Source organism: Ambystoma mexicanum, chromosome 9 (genome assembly GCF_040938575.1).
Source record: "Ambystoma mexicanum isolate Mex_15411 chromosome 9, UKY_AmexF1_1, whole genome shotgun sequence".
NCBI classification, from domain to species: Eukaryota; Metazoa; Chordata; class Amphibia; order Caudata; family Ambystomatidae; genus Ambystoma; species Ambystoma mexicanum.
Genome location: NC_090931.1, coordinates 1,057,260,779 through 1,057,285,427, shown reverse-complemented (window position 1 = coordinate 1,057,285,427; position 24,649 = coordinate 1,057,260,779). Strand labels below are relative to the sequence as shown.

At 45.0% G+C, this 24,649-nt stretch overlaps 1 long non-coding RNA gene across 1 annotated transcript in view; it reads left to right on the top strand.

The window, feature by feature from the left end:
- Positions 1–13,939, top strand: part of LOC138488924 (uncharacterized) — a 417,942-nt gene extending 404,003 nt beyond the window's left edge. Inside the window, exon 2 of the long non-coding RNA XR_011274729.1 lies at positions 12,447–13,939. This is a non-coding gene — a long non-coding RNA (uncharacterized lncRNA). The remainder of the gene's footprint in view (positions 1–12,446) is intronic.
- The last annotated feature ends 10,710 nt before the right edge of the window (positions 13,940–24,649 follow it).

The window sequence follows — 24,649 nt, the reverse complement described above, 5'->3', positions numbered from 1 at the left end:
ATAATCATAGAATAAAAGATAGTATAAATCATCATCAGTCATCATAACACACGAACCATTATCTATTCAAACCTTTTTTTCATGGCGAACAGCATGTGTTGCCCTAGCCATCTTTTTAATACGGTTGTCACAGGCAAGATTAAGTTTCTATGGCTTGGTGGCGTTAACACGGACCAAATGCCCCTGCTCCTGACATATGCAGCTGCAGGATCAAAATATAATCAAAATGCATTTACACAAACACTCGTCCTCACGGAAATGCGAAACATCTTTATCAAGCTTTATTCAACATACGTCATAAAAGCATAACACAATGTAAAACATACACACATCAATAAATGCAAGAGTCCCTTCCAAATAGACATACATCACATCAATCATCACAAAATCCATACAATTGTATAAATAAGACCTATCATAAAGTCAGTGGTGAATTGGTAAAATGTTAGAGTTAACAAATGACATCATCTTGAGTTTTCCATCAATCAAATGTGAAACACACTTTTGCATGAAATACAGGTCAACAAAGCCTCTTTCCATGTTCACCTCATTCTTTATATGTGTGTTTCGTTGTTCATAATTTCTATATTTGTCATATCAACTGTTCAACCTTTGTAAAACCACTCGTTATTCGAGCATCCAACACTCTTTACGTAGTTAGTATTTTTCAACATTTCTGTTACCGATGGACTGTCTAATTTTTTACAGGAATTCATGACCACATCCAGAGACATCTGTTTCCACTGTTTTCAAAATTTAAAGCATTTTCCACACTCTCTTATGCATTTATCCTAATATATCCCATTTGATCTATTTTTTTACATCAGCGATTTACTATAGCTTACTAACTTTTGTATAAAAAATGCTTTAGTGTTCGCCAGTTTTCTCACATTTCCTTCAAGAGTATTTACTTCAACAAAAAACTTGTTTACCATTGTTACAATATATGTATTTGCAAGAACATTATTTCAATATAATGTGTAAAACCCATTTTATGTTAATATTTTTCAACAGGTCTGTTCTTTTCTGTGTCTTCCCCTGCACATCTCGTATCCACAGAAATCTTTTCAAAATGTCAATGTCTTGGTTTTATGGGTTCATGTACACACATAAGTACACAGACGAAGAACTGGAACAGAGATAAAGGCTCTCATTACGAGTTTGCCTGGCAAACTCACCTTACCATTACCGACACCCACTATCTCAGTGTTACTGCAATATTACTGGTGCCAGCAACAGTGGTAAGTTCCCATTTCATGGTTTTCCCTAATCACTGGCACGAGTAGTTCCGGTGCCAGTGAATGGGGAAATTCTTTGCCGGTAGGCGACTGCACTCCCGGCAGGTCAGGCCTGCCGGTAGTTCGCTGTCCCAACCAGCAAACTCGGAGTGTGCTGGTCTGGTAAAAATACCATATCTGGTATTACAGTCCTTTTTACCTGCATTTTTACCAGACCGACTCACTCATAATGAGGCCAAAAGTCAACAAAAAACATTCCAAAATGGCCGCCGGCAGTGGAAGTCGCGTTTAAACCACGCTCCCGCCGGGCCGAAAACAAAAAAGCACCTCAAATGCACTAAACCGACCGTTCCAGCACCGGACCCACCTCCGAATCCTCCTAGCACCAGTGGGCACGGTAACGAGTCGAGGCCGCCCCAGCAACACCCCTTTGGGAAGAGGTACCACCGTGAGGAGTATCCGCCCCTCCCCCACTGAGGGAGACTTCGCAGGCCCAGCGGAGCCGATCGCGCCACACCGAGACAGAGCCAGGGAGGGGGACTGCGGAGACCCAGGGGGCAAGCTGCGCCCGGCACACATTGAGAGGAATGGAAGCAGAGCCGGGCCACGGGACAACGTGAGTCATCCAGGAGGCGCGGAGCCGGGAAGCCTGTGGATCATTACACGTTGCCCTGTGGGGCGCGGGTGGCACTCTCCCCGCTGCGCCGCAGGCGGGATCCACTGCAGAGACATACGGAGGGGGGCGCAGTGACAGGCGGGCCGTCCGGGTCCCTGGTGGGGCTCGTGGCGGAGGGGAGCCACCCCGACAGTGATGCCTGGTGGATGAGGCCGGAGCGCAGTGGGCAGTGGAGCAGAGGAGCTTGAGGCCCCGACACATCAGGAGAGGTACTCGCGGAGGGAGCCCCCCTCCCGCGAACATGGCACGGCGAACGCCGCCAGAGGACAAAGTGAGACCAGGACTCTGGGGTGAGAGCGCGGGCGGGGGCCTCTCCCCCCCCTTTTTATCTTTTCTCAGCATGCAGGGCCCTGGCAGGGCCCACATAATCAATAAGCAAGACGCGGCACAGGAATATGGGGTGACCCCCCCGATCCCCCCCACATCCAAATACCAAGTGGGCATCCGCCTCACCTGAGGAGGACTCAGCAGAATCACTAACGCCCTCCATAAGAATTGCACGGACTAGCACGGTCGGGCCAGTGACAAGGGGCCAAGAGGGGCACTCCCGTGGGTACATCAAAGACTAAACCAAGCTGACCCGCCACAAGTCACAGCCACCCCGAGAGTCACACCAGAAACACAGAACCCCAACAAATAAGGAGGATGTCACGGGTGAAGGGGAGGGGGGGCGCCTCGCAACCAGCACAGCAATCCCAAAGGCAGGACACGACCTACTGCAAATGTGGTCCACGGACGCACCCGGGGCTTCAAAAGACAGGGCAGGTGAAGATCCACCAATGGATATTAACTCATCAAACCAGAACACTCTTCCACCGACAAGGGACGATGTGCAGGCCTGGTTCACGGAGCTCCAGGACAAGTTCATGTCGACAGTGCAAGACCAATTTGCCTCAATGAAGAACGAGATGAAGCAGGCGGTTCAAGAACTGAAAATAGATGTGGCCAAGCTGGAGGAAAGGACGGACAGGGTAGAGAGAATTGTACAAAATATGGAAGAGGAAGCAAATCAGTACAGTGAAACCCAAGAGCAATTGGTCCGGCTAACCCACAATCTAGAAATTCAATGTGAAGACCTGGAGAACCGCTCCCACAGATCTAACATCCGCATCAAATTCATGCCGGAATCGGTGATGGACAAAGACCTCATGGGTGTGGTACAAGAAGTATTCAGAGATATAATTGAGGCACAAGACACAGAGAACATAGGGATTGACCGGCTCCACAGGGTGGGTCCCAAAAGAACTGGCGCCCCAGGGGAAAGACCAAGGGACGTATTAGCGGCGCTTTCATCCTACCCACAAAAAAAAATGATCCTAAGGAAAGCGAAGCAGCTTGACCACATAAGGATGAATGGGGTGGAAATACAGCTGTACCAAGACTTGTCATCGGCGACACTCCTAAAAAGAAGGGAGATGGCCCCATTGGTGAAGGAATTGGTTGGAAAAGAAATCCGATACAAATGTAAGTTCCCATTCGGTTTACTATTCGAGTGGGAGGGCAAGCAAAGAAGAGTGACCTCCATTGAGGAAGGACTCCATATAATAGGCATACAAACAGAGGAATCAGGCGTGAGAGATCCCAGGACGAAAGGGGACATAAATAGGAGGCCGAGAGGATGGGAAGTAGTACGACAAAAAAAGAAACCCAAAGTCTGGGGGAATGCAGGGAAGCCGGCAGGAGACAAGAAATGATACACAACTGGATCACACAGGTCAGCCTCTTGATCGTAGAGGGAGGAGGATGAACAGCTAGATGAACCTCGGAACTTCACGTAGTATGAAGCCCGGCGGGGGATCCTGAAGGGACACGGTCCAGGTCTAAGGATGAAGCAAGGTTTAGGACTCCCCGCTCAGTTCATCCCGTGTTATGTGAGGGCAAGGAGCGATGGGCGCAACGCCCTAGCAACCATAGGTGCCTGGGCCCTCCACGGGATCAATGTTGAATGTTTTGTTCATAGTTGGGGGGGAATTGAGGCGGTTGGGGGGGCAAGAGGGGGGGAAGATACCGGAAGAATGTTCGGATCATTACGAGCGGGTCCGGTGGCTCAAGTTTCTGAATAGAAGGGATGGGGAAGCTCAGAATTTGTCACTAAATGTAAGGGGGCTGAACTCACCGGTGAAAAGGAAGAAAATGGAGGCTCTGGTAAGAAGGGAGAAGGCGGACATATTGCTCCTCCAGGAGACACATATTAAGGCGCAGGACAAAAATAAAGTACATCTTAGAGGGTACACGATATGGGCACAGGCGAATGCAGGGGACAAAAGGGCAGGAGTGATGATTGCAGTAAAAGGGGGACTGGTAGCAAACCTCTTGCTAATTTCTCAATAGAGGGATATAGGCTAACCCTAGCGACTGTCTACTCACCGAACATGGGGCAAGATGGATTCCTCCGAGATACCAATTTTGCAAAGGGTGAGGTAATTCTGGGAGGCAACCTGAACTTGGCATGGCAACCCCAGTTGGATAGAAGTGCAGGGGTAACGCATTCGCAGGGGACCCCATCCAAACAATTTAGGCAAAGGATGGAGCATTTGGCACTATGTGATGCCTGGAGGGAATTGAAGGGACATGATAGCGGATTCACGTATTACTCGCATGTGCATGGCACAATGTCGAGGATTGACTATTTCTGGGTATCGGTGGGACTGGTGGGAAGGATCAAGGGTATAGAAAAGGGAGCTATAGCACTATCAGATCATGCCCCTCTATGGATCGATATTTAGACTCCTGGAAGGGGAAGAGGTCTCTGGAGATGGAGATTGCCATCCGACATCCTAGCGGACCAAGTGATGGGGGAGGTAGTTGGGGACAAAATTAAAGAATTCTTTGAAATAAATGACAATGGCAAAATATCATTGGGGTCTGTCTGGGAAGCCTTCAAGGCAGTGATACGGGGTCACATAATGGCACTAAAAGCCTCCAAAGACAAGCAGCGTTATGAATGGGAAAGGATGTTAGAGAAGAAACATATGGATATTCAAGGGGAGCGAGCAAAAAACCCCACAAGAAGCCTCCAGAAAGCAATGAAACATGTCCAAGGACAACTAGAAATGCTCCGCAACAAAAAAGCTGAGAAATCCCTCCTTTACCTAAAACAATGCTATTACATTAAAGCCAACAAGGCAGACAAATACCTTGTGAGACAACTCAGAGAAAAACAGAGTTCAATGACGATACTTAAAGTCAAGGATGCCCAGGGAACGTCGCAAACAAATACAAAGGACATAGGGGAGGCATTCAAGGCTTTCTATCGAGATCTCTATGCAACGGAACACCCGGACGCGGAGAAACAAGATAGGTTCCTACAATCTATCCGCATACCGACAATATCAGAGGAGGATAAAGTGACCCTGGAATCACGAATTTCAGAAGAGGAGGACCACAAGGCAATAGCGGGCCTCCCCATTTCAAAGGCACCAGGCCCATATGGATTTACGGCCCAGTTTTACAAAAAATATGCGGAAATACTGGTTCCATTCCTAACAAGGCTGCTAAACACATTCAAAGACAGTGGAAATGTGACTCCATCCATGAACGAGGCGAAAGTCTTGATATTCCACAAAAAAGGCAAGGACCCCACCCTTCCGGGCTCATGTCGCCCTATAGCCCTTATAAACTTGGACGCTAAGATCTATACCAAAGTATTGCCGCCAGGCTATCACCCCTCCTACAGACATTAATAAACACAGGCCAATCAGGCTTTATCCCCGGCAGACAAACTCACGACAACCTAAGAAGAGTAGCCCATCTGATAGAAAAAATAGGCATTACCCACACACCAGCAGTAGTACTCTCGCTAGACGCCGAAAAGGCTTTTGACCGTGTAGAATGGTCCTTCCTATTCAAAACGCTGAAGCACATGGGTTTTGGGGAACAATTTATAAACATGGTCAAAGCCAATTACAACTCCCCTTCTATAAGAATAGCAGTAAACGGGGAAGTCACTGATAGGGTGGAGATATCTAGTGGCACGAAGCAGGGTTGTCCCTTCTCCCCTCTTCTCTACGCCATATTCTTGGAGCCCCTTCTAATTAAGTTAAGGGAAGTGGAGGTGGTAAGGGGGATTGAGATGGCGGGCAGGCAACATAAAGTGGTCGCCTAAGCCGACGATATGCTCTTGGCTCTGGAGGAACCGGGGAATTCATTACCATTAGCCATAGAAAAGCTAGAGGAATTAGCTTCTGGCGGGGGACAAGGAATCATTAGAGGCTGTGGCAGACATGCTAAACTTAAAAATAGTAGAGGAAGGCATCACATACCTAGGGGTGGTACTTATCAGTAAGGTGGACAAGTTCTACAAGAGTAATTACACACACCTCCCGGTCAGTGTGAAGAAGGACCTTGAAAGATGGTGCCCGCTTAGGATTTCATGGTGGGGCAGAATCCAATCAGTAATAATGACCATACTCCCCAGGGTGCTATAATACTTCCACGCCCTCCCAGTAACAGTCCCTAACTCCTTTTTTAAAGCACTGTCCAAAGCAATATCGCAATTCGTGTGGAACAGGAAATCCCCAAGGGTTGCCAGAGCCATCCTCGTGGCACCAAGCAAGGCAGGGGGATTGTCCCTCCCACACTTTAGGAAATATTATCAGGCAGCACAGCTCTGGGTCCTGAAGGAATGGTTGGGGGATGACCAACATACCACCTGGGTAACACAAGATAGAGCGGTCGCCAGGACCCACTTGGAGGACCTCTTGTGGAAACACAAACAACATAGACACCTGAACCTATGTGTTAGTGAGGTCATGAGATCTACTCTCAACGCCTTGGATGACCAGACCAGGAAGGGACTAATGACCACCTCTCTGGCCCCCTTCACACCTATCTGTCGGAATCCACAGTTCCCTCCGCGACTGGAATCAGGTGGTTTTGAAAAATGGGAAGCAGCGGGATGCAGAAAAATAGGGGAAATGATTCAGGACAAAGAAATAAGAACCTTTGCGGAATGCGAAAATATGTGGAATCTAACGGAGGCGGACAGATATAAATACGAGCAAATAAAGCAGTGGCTAAGCACGCCGGAGGTCTTCCGTGCAGCCACGAGAGACCTCACACCATTTGAAACGTACGTAATAACCAACCCAGGTGACAAGAAACTGGTGTCAACACTATACAATTTCATTAACACACAAGAAGAAAAAATTAAATGGACTTATATGAGGAGATGGGAGAGCACGCTGGGGGAGGAATTAACGTGGCAGCAATGGGAGGATCTGTGGGCAGACATCCCTAAACTTACCAGGGCAGTCCAAACCAGGGAAATGTGGCTGAAAATAATCACTCAGTGCCACTACACCCCGGAGAGGCTCAAAACAATGTTTCTGGGTATGTCGGACCGCTGCTGGAGGGGATGCCCGGACTCCGGTACTTGAGGCATATCTGGTGGGACTGTCAGGGAGTGAAGGGCTTCTGGAGAGAAGTGCAAACGGAAATGACAAAAATATTCCCTGAAGCAGACCAAATGGGGGAGAGGGTGTGGCTGTGCGGATTTAAAGACCCACGGGCCAAAAGACTACACAGAGCTCAATGGAGGAGCTTTATGTGCCTAGTCATCGGCATGGGCAATGATAGCTCAAAATTGGAAAAATCGAGACCCACCGCTGGCATTCACCTGCTTGCAAAAGGTGTGGTCCATGATGACCATGGAAAAGATTAAGCACCAGCTGCAAGACCAACAAAATTCTTTCATGAAGGAATGGGGAATGGTGTTGGGCTACCTAAAATCGGACTACATAGAGCAATGGTGCCCGCATAACATTGAAATTTCAGACTTGTACAGCACGTAAAACGATCCCAAAGTGGAAAGCGGATAAGGACCTGACTTCTTCCAGGGGGGTGGGGGAGAGAGTGGGGAGGGTTGTTGGGATGAATTCTTGGGGTTGATGTTATTGTTCACTGTGTAAGAAAACAATAAAAATACGTTTAAAAAAAAACAGAGGAAAATTATGACAATGATGACTATTCTCCTGGCCCTCAACAAAGTAGACTGAAAGATGTCTCTATTTGGTGCCTATGCCATCAATGTCATTTTATGTCCACATTATAAGAAGATACCTGTTGCAGAGAGAATTCCACCTGCAGGGCCTATCAATCTAAAGAATTGATCCTGCTCCAATGTGCATAACTTTACAAACTTGGCTAAATGGTTGTGTACCTTGCATGTTCCGTTCCTCAAATTTTGATGGTCCTGATCCAAGAACTTTGTGGCACTATTCACCCACATGTTCCCACCGATGGGTCTGACAGTGTCAGTAAGCTGAACCTGTCAATACGGGATGGGCCCCCTCTCAGCCTGTAGTGAGAGGCCTACCACTGTGGAAACCAGAGCCAGTCTTATCCCAGAGGGGGACTTTAGTAGTTGGGAATGCACCAGCCCATGCCCCTTTTTTATTTGCCATTGTGATTGAAACTAGTAGCACTCTTAATCACCCAATATCCGCATTTCAATGTGCTGGCCAGTTTCTTTCTGTTTCTCTTAGACAAAGATTGGTATTAAAATTCAATTTAAAGTATTATTTGTAACCATAAAATATTATAACCCACGACGACCATAGTCCATCAATGCCAAAATAGATTGTACTCTAAGAAAACGATGCATCTCATCTTTCGCACTGACTGCCATAAAACAGTTTAATACATGTAATGTGCATGATTGGAAAACCTATGGCTGTCTGAATTTCACACTATATAGACCTCACAGTTGAAATGTATGTGCATTGTAGATCATCTGGTAATGTGCCATTTGACAAGATGCAAACACTCTATATCAGACAGTATTCCATACAGTGCGGGTTTCTGCCATATAAAATAATCAATTCTGCTCATACCTCATGTCATATAATAACAACAATATTAGCTATCCCTACACTCATTCACCAATGCAATGCTGTTACTGTAAATCTGCAGTGTGCATAGTGCATGGCAGGGTTGTGTGGTGTTTGTGTTGGAGATATTGTCAAGAAATATTTACAACTAGCTACTATTCTAAAAACATACATAAGCATTACAGTTTTTTTCTTTATGGCGAGCTTGCGTTGACAAAGTAAGTATGCAACAAAGACCTCAAGACAAAATGGAAGGAGGGAGTACTTACTTTGTAACATCACACTGGAATCTTTGTTAATGGTTGTTTAACATATCGTTTTTTTAATCTTAACACATCACGATGCATAGTATTAGCTATCAGTGGTGGACAGGCTAAGAGTGAACTCTGGAGATATCACTGTGGGCAATGGCACCTTTGGCCTCTTGTGTGTGTACCCTGGGTTTCTGTTCCAGTTACCCTCTCAATCAGTCACCAAACCCATTTCCTTCCAGTTATCCTTATCCACCACATCCCTTACTTAGCATCATTCCAGTGTGTTATCCCTCGCTATCAACACATGTGTTACATCGGTCTTTTAATATGTCCAGCTACTTTGAAGCCCTATAGGGAACACATGCGCTTCACAATTCACCATGTTCACCCGTTTTGAGATTTCCTTGAGCAGAGAAACCACAACATAAACTTGCAGGGGTTGTGCTAATTTACACAGCATAATCTCAGGCCACTTGAAAAACATGTACAGTGCCACATTTATTTCACAGTCCATCGTGACAGCTGTGCAGTTTCTGTTGAGCTATTTCACAAAGGGTCGGCCTTGAGCTCTGTAGTAAAATGAATGTGCCTCCTTTATAAATATTCTGTATCAATATTAAAAGGGAACGAAACATGAGAATGAAACTAAAAATTGTGAAGTCAAGCTTACACATGTCACATACAAAAGTATGTTAAACCCTTGCATTGGAGAGTAAAAATGATATGATCATTTCTATTGCTCACTCTCCCATGTGTACGCCAATTATACCGTGATGACATTGTATCCTGTTTAAATAAAGAACACATTTTTACTTCTAGCGAGATATGTCTTGAACAAATATTCCTGCCATTCGTGTGGCGCATGCATTCGTCTAATTTTAGCAGTGGGCATTGAGAACATCGTACAAGTCACCAGTGGTACTAGCTTACTACACCATGAAGGTTCATACAGCATCTTATCCTTATCTTGGTATGCCCACATTTACACATAGTTTTTATTTGTAAAAGGGATGCAAGTTTCAATGGCATGCAAATAAATGCCCCACACACGCTTAGTGTTTCTTGATAGTCACAATCTGATGGTGTAAATCCACATACATCTATCACATCACGCTCCGGCATTTAACTATATCTTCACTATAGAGATCAAGTGAAATTATATACAAGAACCGTGACCATATCAGTTCGGTTGCCAGTGCCAAATGGGCGAGCAGCATCTTTTAGAACATATCCCAACATTCCTTTTGACAGTGAATTGAACACTCAAAGATATACAAGCTTCAAAGGCATGCATATATATGCCACGAGAGACATGGGGTCTCTTGCTTGTCAAAATCAGATGGTGTATATCTGCATACATTTGTGAACTGACCAGTCCGTATACCTACATTTCACCGAACACAATTTCGCTGAATTAGAAATCTTCGAATAAAAAAAATTCTTCGAATTTGGTTGGGTAAGTGGTTACATTTTAAAAGATAGATGGGTGGGGCAAGGGTATGGGATAAGGTAGGCGGAAGGGGTGAGGTCTCCCCTGCATAATTAAAAGAAACTTGAAGAATACAAATTCGAAGATTTCACCTTTAGGTGAAGTGGATTCAGTGAAATCACATACATCCTGACCAAACTACCTCCGGGTAAAAGGTGTTTTACTTCACCATTGAGAACTTTGGAAACGATATAAAATATCAGTAACTAAATAAATTCTCCAGCCAGTACCACAGGTGTGGACTGAACATGTCACAGACGTCTTCTTGTCACAGTCAATTGAATATTTAAAGGTATACAAGTTTCAGTGGCATGCAAATATTTGCCACAGGCATGCAGTCTCATACTAGTTGAATGCATACGGTGTAAATAAACAAAAATATGTAACGCATGAATATAGCTCCAGTCGATGTTCGCCTCACATCATCTGGAGAACAACACCAACAAAAACCACTAGAATCAGCTAATCTAATTCAGCAGGATCTTACAGTGGGGTCAGCCACAAGCCATTGAAGATGAGTCATCAAGAGCCCTATTTCTACAGTCAATTGATTACTCAAAGGAATACAATCCTCAATGACATGAGGGTATCTGTCCTCAAAGACATGATGTATTTCCATGGTGAAATGCAGACATTCTGAATTTACAAAAATATGTGAATCTACAGTCATGAATCAAGCTAATTCTTGCCTCAGATTGTCAACTGACTACCACAAATACTGAACAATATCTTGAGTTAATTGAATTAGGCAGAATATCCTACACTGGGGGTTCCATAAGTCCTAGAAGAAGCAAATAAAGTCATCTTTTAAAAGTCAATTGACTACTCGAAGTGATACAATCTTCAATGGCATGCAATATTTGTCCTCACAGCAATGGTATCACTTGCAGGTCAAATCAGTATACAACAATAAGACGAACGACAGGCTAATGCTGATCCAAAATTCCTCCCTATCTACATCAAGAGACCAAAAACAATACATCTTGCTGATTGAATTAAGATTACTATATTTTTCAACTAACAGAGTGTACTCCAATTCTCTGAGATGAGCACATGGCAGCTTTGGTTACCTGTTTATTGTACTCCAGTCATGGGACTCTTTGAAGTTCCTTTTATTGCAACATCTTCAATGGTATTGCAGGATGCACCCTGTTGACTGCCACCTTCATCTTATCAGATAATGGGCCTCATCATGGGTTGGGCGGTATCCCGGCGCTAATTGCTCCAGGATACCTCCCAACGATATAAGCGTTACCGCAACTCGGTCCAGTGCAATTTTCACCAGAACCCGAGTTGCGGGGGGTGGTATATCCCCATTCCCTTTGGGTCCATTGGACCCAATGTTTTTTCTTTTTTGCGCTATTAGCAAGAACGCAATTAGCGCTGCGCTAATAGCACCGTAAACTGGTAGAAAGGGGAGATTTTTACCTCCATCAAAAAGCTGGAGGTAGAACTCCCACTTTCCGCCCAACGGGGCACAGCGGTAATAGCGTTAATGCCACATTTTACAACTGCACCCAACTCATGATGAGGCCCAATGTGAGACATGCAGTCAATTCAAAGTAAAGGAATGCCCATCATGTATCTGCCCACATTTCAAATACATACCTGGCACGTATGGGTATAAAGTTGACTTTGAATCTATAATGAAACCCATAACACTTCACTATGCATGACAGCAGTTGAGAGCCGCACAAAGCACCAACAGTAAGCAGTATCCTGTAAATGCCCCCCTCACCCTCCCGACTAACTATTCTCCCCTTGCTTCTTTTTAACATCTATTTCTAATATTATCCTAAATGTAACTTGTGATTCTTTTTCTGACAGGGTTTTAAATCTTGGAGATTGATACTTTCCATTTTCCTTTTAAACAATTGACCAATTATCTGTACATTCCTAATGTTATGTAATTTTATTTTATGCACTGTGCATTCAAAATTTGTTTTTGTTTTATTTCAGAACTTTCGCCAGCTCAAAAAATGCCTTCTTACATTGCATTCGGATGTCCCAACAAGACACATCTGAAGATGACTGGAATGGTGCTACACCTTTTTCTGAAATATTTGGCTCTGATGGGACAATGGATTATCAACTGTGGCCTTCCACACAATTAGTTAGAAAGCTGTGCCAATGATGTCTTGGCAGATTTGCAAGGAAATTGATACCATGTCGGCAGTGAACATTTCAAAACCAAGATGTACGACTTATCTGTATTTGAAAGGAAGGGCTGCCCCCGACTGAGTCAGAGAGTGCTTGCAATGGCTGTACCTAACACATTTGGTCATGGTTATGAATATGGGAGTATAGTGTATTTCACTATGTTGAAGTCATCATTATTGCTCCATTCAAAGTATTTTTTATGTTTTCATTTCAAATGAGCTTTTTGACCCATTTTCGTTTATACAATGCATGTGGCAGATCCCTCAATTTCTTTGTAGGATCTTTCCAACTGATTGCGTTGAAAGCATAATTCATGGTCATGGTTGTTTTGCGTGGCCCATTTAATAGCCCGATTCAGTTACAATTCTTATGGGTCATATACCTATACTCTTCTAAAGTGTAGCCCCATCAAATTTGCTAATCTCAAAACTTCCTTTTCCTCTTGGCACCTTTCTCACCTTAGAGACAGCAGAAGCCTGCGATATCAAGCACACTAGAAGCACCACCTGACACTTTGCGCGTTCAGTAGGTCTGCAAGATGTATTTTGTTTGACAGCGGGCATGTCATTTGTAATTGTCCATGCTGCGAATCAGCTGTTAGAAAATAACTCAGTAATCAGATTTGTTTCGCTGAAACATCCATTGCTTTGCAGGATAGTCTGGTATGCATGGATTAGTCTGTTCAGTTCAACAGACTGGCTTTTGATAAATCATAGAATCTAAGCCACTAGCTTTGATCATTGTATTCTACTTCACGCGTGTTATGTGTTGTCATGTTCTTTTTTATCTCGTGCTAATACCTGCTTTCTCACATGCCTAAGATTATGTGTTATCTTACAGAAAAGAAGGACTCTGCCAGCATTGTTTCATTACCCAACGAACAAGCATGCATGACAGATGCAATTGCATTCCAGATGACTGTTACAGCTTTGCAATTGGGAGCTGTCCATTCACTGAAACCTGAATCCGGATTGGGTGGCCTAAGCACACAATATTTAAATGAACCAATTAGCTTTTTTCAACAAATGTTTATTTATTGTTTTTCTTTTCACATTTAGTGTCATCATGATACAGGATGACACTGGCATCTGTAGCTTTCGCAGGATTGTTAGAAACAACTGACAGAGCACATGTATGTTGCCAAGAGTTGATGTGTGCCTTAGTGAATGCGCGTTTAGTAGTGTGCAGTTCAGATCTTGCATGTAAACAAAAACAGTCTTTACAGATACTGGACAGAGTTAATTGTATTTCACCATTCCGTTCGATCATATAATAAAAGTCCCTTATACTCATTTCTCCTTTCATTTCTTGTTCTGATGGAAAAGGCATGTTCATGCACAACAGTTTAATTGACTCCTAGCATAAATATGTTTGGATTGCAGTCCGTGTTGCTTTTTACATCACTGCCGATATGTTTTATCGTGGGTCCATTTTGAGGAGTAGAGGGAATCATTGTTTTCATAGAAGTAGGTGGTCCATTTTGGACAATTACATGCAGAAAAACAGTGCAAAAATAGCGTTCATTTGAAATGTTTATATTTTAGTGAAAGGCATGACATTTCATTTACAATTTTGTTTTTAATCACTTTCAAATAGAGACCTAGGAAATAGAACAACAGTAAAACCACACCACAAACACAGACGCAGGAAGTAGAATTATGCTGATTTGGGAGTAACTATTGTTGCAGCAATCCGAATATTGTCATGCAGGATGCATACGTGCAGTGGCATGAACTTGCATTAAACGCCACTACTGAGACGTGGAAGGTGACGGAAGACTATCCTCCTCACCTGACATTCATTATCAACAGCAGAGTTAACCACATTCAGATCCAAAGAACAATCCTGTGTGTATTCCCTTAAGGCGTGCAGCCCAGGGACATTAAAGGTAACTTACCTAACGAGGATGTTCCTTACTTCTTACAAGGCGCATATGGTAAACTCAGCCCCTGTGCTGTAGTGACTTTGGCTGTCACTGCAGCTGTCAAGAGGGCACCTGTTACCTGAACCTGCTCTGTGCCACTGGAGACTGATTCAGCAGGGTACAGGCGTGCACTGTGCCTTTGGCATGGAACTTTAGGAAAGGGAAACCTGGCTAGCAGGCCACCCTTTCTGAAATGGAATTACCTGCATCATTTTATTTGTTTGTAAAAATGTGTTTTTAAAAAGCCTGGGTTTCTAGACCCTTGCCAGATGGCAATTCCTCGCAGCCACACACACCCTGCCTCGGGCATGCTCATTTTTCCTCTGCAGCCCTAGCTATGTGCTTATCTTAGGCCCACATCAACCTGCGACTTTGTGACAATGCATGCAACCATCCTGTGGGGCAACATGCAGCAACATCTGTGTGATGGCAATCACAGCTACAAGAAATGGATTTCTCAGATCAAGTAGTACATGATATATCTATGTGTATCCATTTATTAGGATTAGTAAGGTGGTAAGGCCTTTAAGGGAACCACTTCTAGACAGAGGGGATAGGCATGCAACAACAAAAAAACAATATAATACCGTGCAAACATGGAGCAAAAAAAAAAAAAACAGCTGTTAGGAGGGAGTCCCCAGGGCGGATGTAGGGCTCACTGGAAGGTCCACATCATGAGATCTGCCAGACTGAAAGGGGGGCAATAGGTGCAAATAGTTCCATAAAAGGTACTATGTTCCAACCAATCGCAGTGCTTTGGTTTGTTTTCCTTGCATACTGTTGTACATTCACTTCCTGTCCTGAGGCCAGCTGTCATGGAAGTGGATTGTCATGGACGAGCTTTCAAGTGCAGACTTGGGGTTGAGCCATTCCAAATGTTTGCCTTGAAAGGGGTGCCTGTGACTCTGGAAGCGGGCATCAAAGGCATTCCTAGGATGTTTGCCACTTTGCCTGTCTCTCTTTGTTCTGCGGTACTGTAACAAAATTCTTTCTCCCTGCTAATCAACATACTTCAGGTCTGCGCTGCAAATTTAGCCCTCCAACCTAGGCAGGAGTAGAAGTAGAAATTCAAGAATGAGAATTCACATTTTAGCTTCATTGATCTAAGCAAAAGCTCAGTAAAAGTGTAATCATTTAAAAAACAATACCACTTTAAAAGTCACTGCCAGCACTGTCCCCGAGGTGTACACAGATGTATGTTTTGATGTATGTTATCCGACCGGGATAGTTACATGATTTTCGAGGAATTAAGAACAAAAGAACCTAATTCTACGCATCAGCCAGAAAGGAATAAAAATCGCCTCCAGTCCACAGCGGAGGGAAGGAATGCATTCAACAGGACAATCCCCAGAGCATGCAAGCTCAGGGTCCAGAGTGGCCCCATGCCGAGTAAGGCATCAGCCTTTTCATCCATGAAAAACAAGAACTAACACGTGATCGAATTGGAACGGTCGGGAGCGTGTTCCACTACTTTTCTGTTTAATACACCATTCTGTAGAGAGAATGTGTCCATTCAGGTCCTTGTGGAAGTGTAAAGTTGCTAAAGAAGCCTTAGTTACTAGTCACTTAGACTACTGGAATGCCCCGACTGCAACACTTGCACGTGTTGCACTTTGCTTCCACCTACCCTCTCCCCTGCTAAGACCACAGTTCCACTTCTTTTTCCAGTACACTTCTACCACTGCAGACTAACGGAATGCGTCGCAAACACACGGTGCCACATAGCAGCCCACACTGCAGCCACTTATCAACAGCTTTGGCTGACTCAGGGCCTTGCACAAGCTCTGGGTATTCGCATTTTCAAAAATTGAACTACTGCTATTTAACTTTAAATGTGTAAAGCAAAAGCTCACGTCATGTTATATAAGTAAAGATGGAGTCGGTACCCTTAATTGCTTCCTACCAGCAAGATCTCGGAATCGACAGCTCTCAGGAGATGTGACTGTAACGCTCCCTCCCAGGGACTTGGATTCACCAAAATGCCAGGGGTAGCAGAAGTGATATCACACACCTGGTGAGATCAGTGGTAGAAGTGTACCACAAAAAGTAGTGGAACTGGGGCCACGGTGGGGGACAATATAGGCAGGATGGGAGCAACATGCAACACATGTTTCCAGGGTTGCAGCTGTGATGGTTGACAGCTAAATGAGTTGAAACATGTTTCCGTTTAGTTGTAACTGGTGTTGGGCGGTAAAGTGGAGAAATGTGCTTTAACTTCACAAAGAACAGTCCCAGGATGGTGAAACTCTTTGCAAAAAGTAGTGGGACTGTTAAGGGTACTAAATAAAAGGACCGTTCCCGATCACTTCGACCACAGAGGCAGAGATGTTTTACTCGTTGCCGGTCGCACACTTTGCCTCCAGGCGTGTCGGCACTACAGGGTCTTACTACACCATTGCAGCAGGTTTTTGAGAAAAGGGAGGGTGGGCTTCAGCCCCACGGACCCATAGCAGCAAGCTCCGGATGCGATTGCCAAAAACCTCCACCACTACAATTCACTTCGAAACACAAGGAGCACTTCAACACACAGCGGTTATAACTACTAGCTGCACAGCAAAGTGACACGGCAGTCGCGGCCAATTTGACCAAAAATACTGACCTACACTTGCATGTTGGACTGCACTTCAAGCATTGCCCTATAGGCCAGTCTGAGTGTGTGTGTGCTTACACGCCCCCCACACCTGTTGTTTACAGATATTTAAGTAGTGATAAACTATATGGCACTGTGCCACTAAAGAGGTGTCATTTGTTTGAACACATATATCAGTGTAGTTCACTCAAAGCTGCCACTCACTGAAAATAGAAATCCAGTGTATTTAGCCCCAACAATCCACTTTAATCAGCGCATATGACAAAGACCATGGTGTTGCTAGGTCTGGAAAAGATCCGGGGCTACGCTAATGTCGGGCTGTCAGGACTTGGGCTAGCTAGACTTTTGCTTGTAGCCCCTGAGCTTCTATCCAGAGCTAAAACCAAAAGAAACGGGGCTATAGCCACCTTAGCCCTGCCCCAGGCAACGCCTAATTGAAGGTGCAATTCACAAAGATTTACACTGGAGCACGCAAGGACAGGAATTGTAGCTTCTATGGTTTGCTTCTGCTGCCTGATACTCGGTTCACAAAGCCCGAAACTCCAGCAAGTCTGGAGATACGTGGAGGGTCTCTGAGACGCTCACCTGCAAATGTAAGTCACATAACCGAGCTCTGGGGCATCTCAAACACTCCAGTCGTCTCAGGATTTGCCCCAGTCATAGTCTTCGTGAGCCCGGTATACGTCAGCAGGTGCACATCTAAGACGCTCCCGGGTACCTTCTGATCTGCCCCAGTGCACAGCGTTTTGGCTCAGGCCATGCATTTCGGTTCCTGAAAATGATGCCAATCAATGATGCCAAAATCAGATCTGTTTTAATTGCTGCTTGGGACACTGCAGCTGTGAACACAAGTTTCTGCAGGACGGCTTCAGGCCATTGTCAAGTGCAACGTTGTGAAAACAGGTGTTCAGCAAGACGAAAACGACCATCAGAACGTTTTTACAGAAGAACATTTGTGTGTGACTATGCATTCACATATTGCTAGGAGTTGGATGCGTCAGAACTTGTCTTTTGTTTGTATGATGGATTTTTTTAACCATGTTTTCTGCGAGTCCTCCGATGTGCCCTGCGTTTTAATATTTCTGTAAGTGCAATTGTCTATCTCGATGCCTCCCATTCTGAAGATACAGTAACAAAAAGACAGCACTATACTGTCCCATCTTCAGGGTAAGAGAAATAGGTTGACATGCAGAAGTCAGCCCCAATATATTATTCACAGTTAAGAACAGATAATCGCCTCAGGAACACATGTATATCGTGAGCGCTTTAGTCTATACATTTCCAGTTTTTGCCATGAACACATTTTGGGCCATTTTTTAACATGCATCTTTGGACAACATTCCCATACTAGGTTAAATCTGGATCCTCTGGATCCTCGACAGGCCCATCTGAATCCTTTTCCAATGCATGAGGACCCTGAGAGGATAGCTCCACGATTGCATGGTCGTGAACTGGAGTCTTTCCGCCTGTTCTGGTGTATTGGGTGATATCCTAAAGCGACCATTGCCCACTGCCATATATCCGTGGCAAAATACATATCACTTTTATTTGTAGCATTCTTGAAAGAGCAAACTTTTACCTCGAGGCTTAAACTTATTTGTTCTACTTTCCTTTCTCCGCAGCAGTGCTAGCTAAACAATATAATGCTTGATTTAGCAAAAGAATACACAGAGAACCAAAAGATTCCCCAGGTAGACCTCACACCACCTCAAAAGTGTCAATTGAAGGAAATAATCACACTCAGCAAACAAGAAGATGGACACATGCGCCACAAAACAGCATCCGCAGTCCTTAAAGAGCGATAGAGAGAAACAGCTGTGACACATCCTCACAGATGCAAGAGGCGCATTTTGAAAAAATCAGGTAACTCAGCACGGACAGAGGAGCATGCCATGGAATTCACCCCATGCGGGTGAAAATGCAATGATGATGCATGGCATGTCTTTAAACACTCCAAGTGTCAGGCAGGTTCAAAGAGTTCATTAGGCGAATCATCTGAAAACCTGGGAGAAGGAAATTATGCAATAGACCAACACTCCATGACCAGAGCCAATGCAAGCACTAGGTGATCTAGGATGCTGCCTAGGGCACCAGCCAGCACGGGGCACCAAGCAGAGGTTTTTTCATTTGCTATCATGAATGACAAAGGAGAAGGGGCAAGATAAACAAAGCTCGAGTGTCTGCACTTGGCAGTGGAAGCAGTTTAAATTACAGCTGGCGTCTGATTCAGAACAGCAGAAGTCCCAAAACTGCAATTATTATTATGGTATTTATCGAGCGCGGACCTAGCTTTGAGAAGCAACAGAGCACTTTACAGAGGTGTACAATAATACAGATACAAAACAGAGCGCTTCACAGAGGCGTACAACAGTACAGATGTATAACAGAGCGCTTTTCAGAGGTAACAACGGAACAGATATACAGCAGGGGTAGGATAAAAAAGGGCATAGAGGTGTGTACAGCTGTACAGGGTGGTGGGGAGGAGCAGGGCAGATGGTGCCTAGCGAGTCAGGTCGTACAGGGGGTGACGTGATGGCATAGGTGTTGAGGAGAAACTCCTTGAAGAGGTGAGCCTTGAGTTCTTTTCTGAATTCTAGCAGCGTGGGGGTGAGTCTGTTGCTGACGGGAGGAGGTTCAATAGTAATGGGGCAGAGGCAGAGAAGGCTTGTTCTCTGGTCCTTTTCTTTTTGCAGCAGCAGATTTTAAGTCAGCATGTGTCCTGCCTTCTGGTGGTGCACTGTCTTCCGGATATGCTGAGTATCTCCACGAGGTAGCTGGGTGACGTGAGGGTGACTGCCTTATAGATGATGCAGCAACACCTGAAGGTGATTGGTGCATGAGGTGACAGCATGGAAAGTTGAACAGTGCTGGCGTGATGTGGTTGTATCTGCGTAGACCCTTGATGAGGCGTGCAGTCCCATGTATGACACTTCTCAAGGACACAAGGGAGGACGACGGGAAGCCTTCAAATAGGGCATTTCCCCATCTACGTAGGATAGGACCAGTGCTTGAATAGTGGATCTAAAGCTGTCTGGAGGGAGAAAGGGCTTGACTTTCCATAGGAGGGAGAGCTGATACCAAGCTGTTTCAGTTTTCTTAGCTATGTGTGTCTTGAAGGAGAGGTGTTTGTCGATGTGGAGCCCAAAGAACTTGGCACAAGAAGTGAGCTCGGGTGTGAAGCCCTCAGGATTCATGGTTGATAGCCTGGTATTGTTTGTGAGAGGTAGGAATTCGGTCTTGGAGGGGTTGAGCTTCAAGTATGCAATGTACATCCAAGACTGGATCAGCGAGAGGCAGGTTTGAGCCTGTGGATGTCCTTGATAGAGTCCATCTTAAGGTATAGCTGTGTGTTGTCAGTATATTGGTGGATGTGAATGTTGTGTGTGGCTAGGAGGGCTCCCAGAAGCTAGTTCCATAGATTGAAGAACACTGCAGAGAGGATGAAACCCTGAAGGACTCCACAGAGGAGTCCATCTGAACAAACTTTTGTGTGCTGTGTGAGGCTGAGGGTGTCAGGAAGGCCAAGGAGAGTTTCCTTCATCAGTTTGGTGGCCTCGTTGTCTGGGATGTTTAAGTCACCTAGAAAGATTTTACAGGAAATGGCAGGAGAGGACTTCGAAGGAGCCAATGTTGTTGACATCAAGCCTGGTGCAGGGCCACAAGACCTTGTGGATAACTGTGAGGTCTCCGCCTGTCTTGTTAAGCCAGTGTCTGTGTTGGATGCAGTAGCCACCGGGGGACAAGGATGTCTAAAATGTGGTTGGAGGTGGGTCTCAGTCAAGTCTTGGTGATGAAGATGGCGTCAAGTTTGTGTGTAGTGATGAGGTTGCCAATGTCTGCTGCATGGGAGATAACTGAGTGGATGTTGGCAAGCATAAACCTCTGTGTTGTGGACAGTGAGGGGGTTGCTGATGGGCTTGAGGCTGATGTGGGTGAAATTGCTCCATTGCAAAGTCCATGCCGTAGAGGAGGGGCAATGTCATTGACGTCGGTGTTGCCTGAAGATTGTGAAGATAGCCTGTGGGGACGGAGGGAGAAAACAATTGTCACTGTGCGCTTACCTGTTGCCTGAGCAGGGGTTTGGTCCCTGGGTCCTCCAGTCTGAAAGGTTCGAACAGGAATTGCCATTTTCTTTGTCAGCTCTTCACTTCGGACACCCGGGCAAGAGATGCCCTTGATCTAAGAGTTAAGAGCAGAATGGAAGAGGCAGGGCTAGGAAGGTGGGTGGGGCTTAGGCCAATTGATCTATATCCATGTACTCCTGCTCACCAACTAAAAAGGAAAGAGGCTGGAGGGCTGCTTAAGTACGGAAAAAGGTCACCAAAACAAGAAGGCACCAACATTTTAGCAGTGATTGACAGCTGGGCAGGATTTGGGCCAAGCGACCTAGATCCACTTGCACCTGCTCACCAACTGCATAGGAAAAGATCCTGGAGGGCTGCTTAAGTGGGAAACAGGAAGGCACCAACAATTCTGTTGACTCCTATGTGGACCTTATTTTAAAATGTTCTTTTATTTGCCACATTTTGCTCATTATAAACCTTTATGCAATTATGAGGCAATCCATCACAGAAAAATATATTTCCTGTAAAATTATTATTCAAAAAGTCTTAAGACCTTAAATCGTCTGTTTGAGCCCCCAAACGTCTTTGGTACGTACTGTGAGAAACCAAAGGGTTTCTCACTTGCTAGTCCCCGGGGATCTCTCTCTTAGGTGGCCAGGGCATGGTCATCACCTTTAGATCCAGACCCTGGGGGTGAACCAGTGCGGGAGGATCACCTGCGTGGGGGAACTTTGGGGAGTGGGGGTGGGCCAGCCAATGGCGAGAGGCTATATCCTCCCCTTTCCTTTGTCCATACCCCATCTTATTTTATAGGATTCTCCAATGTTCCAACTGCCCCACCCCTTTCTACACAAACACTGGGCCAAGGAAGAGGAGGACTGAGAGTAAAGAGGCTAAAACTTGCATATCCCACTGGACATGTCCCATTAATAAGGTTAAGCAAGGTCAGGCACTTGACCTTAATCACATACATCTGATACCCATTAGCTACCACCACATGGATAAAAGGCAGAACATAGAGACACACGCTGTGCAAGGTGGGACACTAGAAGGAGCAGATCTTCTGGGGCAAAGGCGAACCCATTGGAGCAGGACGACAAATTGAGGGACAAGAGCGAAGGGTAGGGAAAACCTGAAGATCCCTGCAGGAGGTTGTGGCCTCTGGGAAACTGTGAAGGATACACAGAGAATGTCAAATTACAGACAAGAAGAAGCCTGCATTGTGTTTCAAAGATGCCAGCAACCCACCCGGGTGAACGGCAGAGTTGTGGAGGAAAGGCAAAGCCTGTGGTTTCAACATTGACTCGTGAATCAAAGCTGCAAAGACAAGAAAGGAATGCATAAAATCAGTGAGTTAGCCAAAGACACGAAAGGGCTTTTGTGTCAAGGAAAGATTGGAGCCGCAACAATGTATCTCCCAATTGAAGGTTGGTTGGGTGCGTGCTGATGAGACGCGAAAGCTAGAATACAAGTAGTGAAATTGAAAAGTTACAGATAACTATGAAGCCAGTGATGCAGAGTACTATAGTGGTCCAGCGAAAGGAAATAGCCCACTCGAAAGTCTCTGCAAAATGTTTGATGTCTTGTTATAAAGTGACAAAGTGAATGAATTATGAAATGTGTAATGGTCATGATTAATCCTGTCAAAAGGGCAAGTTAAAAGGTGATTGCTTTAAGAGAAATATTTCTTTGAACTTTTCTGAGTGTGTTATGTAACTACCAAGTCCAAGAGACACTGGGACAAATAACATAAGGGGGAGCTGAATAGGAAGTCGAAGTGGTCCTGCAGAGGTCTATGTAAAAGGTCATGCACATTCGAAAGCCTTCAGCATCAGTGAAAGGTCGGAGCCCAATCGAGGTAGACCGGGAACAGGAAATAAGTTAGGATAAGGGAACCCTTAACGAATGTGAGTGAAGCTTGGGGAAGAGAATCCTGCAAGTGCTGTGATTGGAAGGTACAAGCCCAACTGAGGGAGATCTACGTTGAATCAGGTGCTTTATGGTGAGAGGTCCGAGCCCAACTGAGGGAGACCTACGTTAACTTTTGTTGAACTGTGAAAGAGGTTTCGGTGAACTGGAAATAAGTGATTTTAACGTAGAAGGCAAAGTGGGCCTCGACCCATGTTTTGAACTGCCCTTTTTTAATAACCTAAGCCAGAGTGTGTCATTCTGTCTATAGGGGCCGCCTTACTGCGTGCTGTCCAACGTGGGGAGGAGAGCTGACTCAGCCACCTTGATCCTTTATGTTATAACACTGACTTTCCTTTGCATACACATTGCCCTTTGCCCAATTGTTGTAAAAGAGATAGGGCAGGCATTAGGTTTTGTTAGTATAGGCCCTTTTGATTTGACATAGACTGACTAGGACTGTGCTTTCTTTATTTTTTGATGATAGAGACTACTCCCACCATAGCTATTGGGCAATGTAGGAGTTTTTCCAAACCCTAAGACTTTAATAAAGGTTTTGAAATGTGTAGCTCTTGTGACAGTGTCATACTTGCGATGCCATGCCTCCTATACATATGGTGTCAGAGTAGGATGTGATTAATTGAGACAAATCGGGGATCCTAAAATTCCAGAAACGTAGCCACAGAGCCTTGGACCCCTCTACCACCACAAAACAGTCCGTAGGTTTCGATATATGTAGCAACAGAGAGTCCACTATACCTCCCGGGAAAAGAGGGATGATTCCCACTGACATCGTTCTAATACCCCCTGTGGGTTGTTTTATATGACCAGCCCCAAAGTCTGGCCTAGCCTATACATTTGGTCTGGATGTGCTAGCAGGCATTATGGGTCCAGACTTTCAGGGAGACAGAAAAGTTATTTTACAGAACCATGGCAAGACCCCATTTGAAATACGTTCTGGGGTCAAAATTGCACAGGAAATTCTTGAGAAGGCTCTATTTCCCGTTTTGAGGAAGAACCAAAACCCAAGGAAACTGAGAGAGGTAACTTAGACTTTGGAGAGGCTGATGAGATACGTACCACAGGATCAAAAGGGAAGATGAGCCTACCATCCTTCCCAACCTAGCCTTCGCCCAACAAAATGATCCAGTACTTGCAGAGGCTTTCTTGCAAGTGATTGCTGAAGGAGAAGAACAAGAAAAGGGAAGCCCCCTTTTCTTCCTGAAACAGGAATTACTATATAGAAGGGAAACCTCCAGGGAAGGCCTAAGTAAGACTCAATTAGTAATACCCAAAACCCATTGTAAGATTGTGCTATAGATTACACACTCTCACTTGACAGGGGGACACTTGGTACAATTTAAAACCCAAGCTCACATCAGTGGGAAATTCTATTGGCTGGGTATCCATGCTAACATAAAGAACTTCATTCAGGCATGTGAGATATGCCAAAAAAACTGCTCACATATTCCCCTACCTGCCCCTCTAAACCCACTACTGATAATAGCAGTTCCTT